The following is a 5,198-nucleotide window of genomic DNA, read 5'->3' as shown; positions in this document are numbered from 1 at the left end:
TGGAGGATATTTGAGAATTCTACCATGTGCAATAACAAACTCTTAACACGTTTGAAAAGTCTGCCTGGGTTTTTCTGGATATGAGGCAGGACCTAACTCCCTAGGCCTTTCCTATACTGATGCTGCCTGAGCTGATCCTACTGAGCTCTCTCCCTCTGGATAGTCCAGCTCATGCATGCCAGCTAATAATCATAACTGGTCTGCAGGATGAGGAGGGTACAAAGCCAGCCACCTCCTTCACCCCCAGCTATCCACAGTAGAAGTCTATGCTGTGGTCTTGACTTTCTTTTCCCACTGTCATATCATTTAACAGAACAGTAGCATTTTGATTCATTTATACCTTTTCTCTTTGGAAAAGAACCCATGTTACCTGACTAAAGAGTTAGACTAAACTACAGATTACTGTCTGTAATCAGATACAGAGAGTACAGGTATAATCTAAAAGTGATGGAAGTTCAATGCAGCCAGGAAGGTGAACTAACAGTCTGCAGAGAGCTGGCTCTGACCACTAGCTGCTCATTGTTTCAACCTCCCCATTCAGGAAAAATGTGTTTGTCTAGTATGATCTCATATTATGATTTCACAGGAATGCATTAAAACCTAAGCCCATGTGAGTAGAGAGTGAGAACAGGATTCACCCAAAGCAACAGGGAAAGCCCTCCGGTTTAGTGTCTACAGAGGCCAGTATAAAAAATCCTGTGGAAGTTTGTTTATTAATGCAGAAGCTGTTTTCAGCTGGAAAGAACTAGGTTATACTGAGCTCAATTAAGCACCAACTCTCAGTCCTTTTGAGCTATTATAACAATTCCTAAGACTGTGTAATTGATAGACAATAAAATTTAGCTTCTTATAACTCTGGAGGCCGGAAAGTTCAAGGTCAAAGGACAAGCAAGTTTGGTGTCTGGTAATGGGTCTGTGCTTCAAAATGGTGCTTTGTTCCTGTGTCCTCACATGGCAAAAGGACAAAAGGGGTCAGAATTCACTCCCTCAAGTTCTTTATCAAGTGTGCAAATCCCATCCCTTTGGGCTATGCTATTATTAATCATTTCCTAATAGTCCTATCTCTTAACACCATCACATTGACCATGAAGTTTCAACACATGAATTTGGAAGATTATAGCACCTATAAATACTGACTTGTAATTTTTTTAGTCCAAGCGGTAGAGTGCTCGCCTAGCATGTGTGAGGACCTGGGTTTGATCCTCAGCACCATATAAAAATAAATAAAATAAATATTAAAAACATAAAATAGAGTTCACTAGTATACCTTCATCATCTAACCAAGTACTTTGAGTATCCTCTGGTCTCCTAGGCTTAGCAAAGGTGGTATTTTTCAGTGATGATTTGAGTATCACATCGCTCTAGGAGTTTATATTTTGTAGTTCTTTTGAAGTTACAACTGCTTTCCAGTTTCTACTCATTACTGGCTTAATTCTCTTTCTCTTGATTATTTTATTTGTCAGGATTAGGTGTTGACTTGGAGAGGTGATTCATTTTATCTGTCCAAGGATAATTAGGTATTCACAGAGTTTATATCACCTTTATATTTGCTTTGTGTTTTAATATCTTCACTTCTAGGAAAGATGTGTCAGTCCATTCACTTTTTCAATGTGATATTTGATGTATTCTACAGTTTATATTCATTATAGATTCTTGTTTGTACCAGAGGCCAGGCATTGTTGTTGGAACCACAGAAAAATCCTTCCCTTATTAAAAAAAAAATGCATTGTAGTAGAATATTTACACACATCTTGTATATACATGAGAAATACAATAGGACATTCATGAAACTACCCTTAACCTGAAAACCAACACTTGGGTACCTCCCCAATACTTCACTCATCACTAGAGAGAGCTAAGGAGGAAATAAATGGTGGTTATATCTGAGTGGGCTGTTCATCATTCCTTTCAATTTGTATATATTTTATCACACAAGCATGTATCTCAAGGCAATATATTATTGGGCATTTGCTAGCATTTGAATTATGAAAATAGAATGTGTTTTTATTTGGTTTATTTTTTCATTTGATTTCTCTCAAATTCATTCAAAATATAGTCATCCCTCTGTAGGTTTTGCAACTGTGGATTCAACCAATGCTGGATCAAAAATATAATAGTGGCACATGCCTGTAATCCCAGCTATTTGGGAAGAAAAAAAATTGCATCTGTGCAGAACATGTACAGACTTTTCTTTCTTGTTATTCCCCAATAAATAATATAAGAATTATTTATATAACATATTAGGTATAATTCATCTAGGGATTATTTAATGAATACAGGAGAGCATGCTTTGATTCTATGCAACATGACACCATTTTGTACAAGAGACTTGAGCATTCATGGATTTTGGTATTTGTAGGATCCTGGAGCCAATCCCCCACAGATCCAAAGAGACAACTATGTGTATTTGAAATTATGCATCATTTTACTGCTGCATAATATTGTATGAATATACTACAATTTTATTTGCCCATTCTCTTGAACACATTGATGTCCGGTTTCCACTATGATGAATATGACGTTTTGACCTCCTGATCACAGTGTTAAAAATTTAGCTCTCATCTAAGAATAGAATTGCTAGGTGGACCTTCTAAAACAATGCCAAATTGTTTTCCAGATTAGTTGCAAAAATTTGCACTTCTGTTACATCTTTGTCAGTATTTGTTATTGGTGAACTTAAAATAATACTTTTGCCCTTCTAGTGGGTAAAAAATATTGCATGTCTGTGTGTCTCTGATTGTTGGTAAAATTGAGTATTTTGTCATGTTTTTCCCCCTGTGTATTTTTTTTTTCATTTTTTTCAGTGCTGGGAATTGAAACTAGGGCCTTGTATACATGCTAGGCAAATACTTTACCACTGGGTTACACTCCCATGCCCCCTGTGCATCATTTTAAAGAGGTTTATACATTTTGAAATTTTAAAATTCCAGAAAATTCTAATAATTTTAGCCCCATTTGCCTCATTCTCTTTTTTCTGAACAAGTTGTATGGTCCTTCACCTATCAATACCTGAGTATTTCCCAAGAATAAGGTCCTTCACTTACATAGCAACACAATATAATCAAAATCATGAATAAAATTATATAATCTATAGCCTATAATCAAATTTTGCCAATTGTCCCAATAGTATCCTTCATAGTTTTCCCTCCTAGTCCAGGATCATTCCAAGATCACTTGTATTTCATTGTCGTGTCTCTGTTTTCCAGTTACCTGTTAAAGTTCCTGAGTTTTGTCTTTCTTCACTAACATTTTTTAAGTGTACAGATTTTGATTCGTATTTTCTCATGATTAGATCTAGGTTACACAATGTGGGCAGGAAAACCACAGCAGTGGATGTCTTCAGTGCCTCATATAAAGATATTTTGTCCTAATTAAGCTAATAATGGCAATGATCATTTGATTAAGGTAATGGCCACCAGGTTTCCCCACTGGAAATTTAATATTTTCCTTTTTAATTGGTCACTTATGAGGAAGACACTTTGATGCTATGAATATCTGTTCCTCATCAGACTTTCACTTACCAATTACAGCATCAGTTGTTGATTTATTTCTTCTATACAAACTGGTTGGCATTCTACTATAAGGAGCAGCTTTCCCTTCTCATTTATTTATCTCAATTTGGATCTGATTTTTATGTTATGTAATGCTTTATAGTTCTTTATCATTATTTGCTTTGATGCTCTAATTGTCTCTGAATTGAACAGCAGAAGACCTTTTGAAGTTACTCCTGAGTCCTTTTGATATGCCCCTATTGTTCTTTGAGCATTTTTATTTTCTGTTGCTATTATATGTTCCATTCTTATCTTTTACTTTCCTTGGAATCAGTCATTTTCTGAAGGAGCCCATTTTCCCTAATAGAGAATGATATTTATAGCCCAATTTCTTGTGTCTCATTGCTACTAGGCCCATTCAACAGAGGCAGAAAATTATGATTGTGTGCCTATGGGGATAAAAGTTGGGGGAATATGTGATACGTATGCCATTCATGAGTTCATACCAATACCTCCAATTCCAATTAAACACCACCATAAGTTACAATCTATTTATTAATTTGCACAAGCCTAAAATATACAGGAAGTAGCTTCAGAATTATTAACTCTATAACACTGGGAAAAGGAAGAAATGTGTACAGTTAAGTATAATGTTCTATATTTCAATTAGTCCAAAGCTTTGACAGTTTATTTTTCAGATATTCTGTATCTTTAGTGATTTTTTTTTGTCTAGTTCTAGCATTTACTTATTTCTTTCTGTATAGGTTTTTTTTTTTCATTTGCTTAGAAACTTTGTTAATAGGTGTATGCCTGTTTATGATTTTGATGCCTTGTTTATGAATTGCCTCTTTTGACTTGACTATAAAATGACCTTGTTTTTTTTCTGGTAGTTACTCCCATCAGGAAGACTACTTTGTTTCAATATAGCATTACAGTTATTTTGGTTAGTATTTGAATACTGTATGTTTGTGATACCTCTGGTTGCTTACCAGTGATGAGTTCTGCTCCCTCACGTGTTGAAATCTGACTTTAGAAAAGCATGAGGAGGCAAGCATAAAAAGCAGAGTTTATGGGCTGGGATTGTGGCTCAGCGATAGAGAGCTCGCCTAGCCCGTGCTAAACCCTGGGTTAGATCCTCAGCACCACATAAAAACAAACAAATAAATAAATAAAGGTACTGTGCCCAACTACATCTAGAGAAAAACCAAAAACAAACAAACAAAAAAAAAACAACTTTATTTTTTTTAAAGGGGTAACATAGACTTCTCTCAGGAGAAGTCTTAGGCTTTCTTCTCCTGCTCTCCTTTCCTAATCTCTTTACTATCAAATGTTAGTTTCTCCACTAATATTTTAGCTCTACCGCTTTGCATCAATTTTTAGTTTTTCTAGGAACTACAATATGCAAACTTATCACAGTCTACTTGGAATTAATATGGTACCTCTTCATTTAAAAAGTAAGACCATGCAATAGTATAGTTTCATTTGCATTCTTCTCCCTTTTGCTATTGTTACCACATATATTAAGTCTACTCAGCCACAGAAAAGGTGTGCTGGGGCGCACTGCCCAAGTGTGAAAGTTAGGAGGTATCTAGGTCTCCCTCAGGGTCACAGCTAGTGTGAGCCCATCAGTTTGGGATTTTCTAGGAGGCAAGGAAAGGAGATCGATTACTCGAGCCTCCTCTTGCTGAGCCTGTGGAATCGAGACGC

This window comes from Marmota monax, unplaced genomic scaffold (assembly GCF_021218885.2).
Source record: "Marmota monax isolate L192 unplaced genomic scaffold, Marmota_monax_Labrador192_F-V1.1 WCK01_AAM20220418_F8-fsc00005, whole genome shotgun sequence".
Lineage (NCBI taxonomy): Eukaryota > Metazoa > Chordata > Mammalia > Rodentia > Sciuridae > Marmota > Marmota monax.
This window is presented reverse-complemented; position numbering follows the sequence as displayed.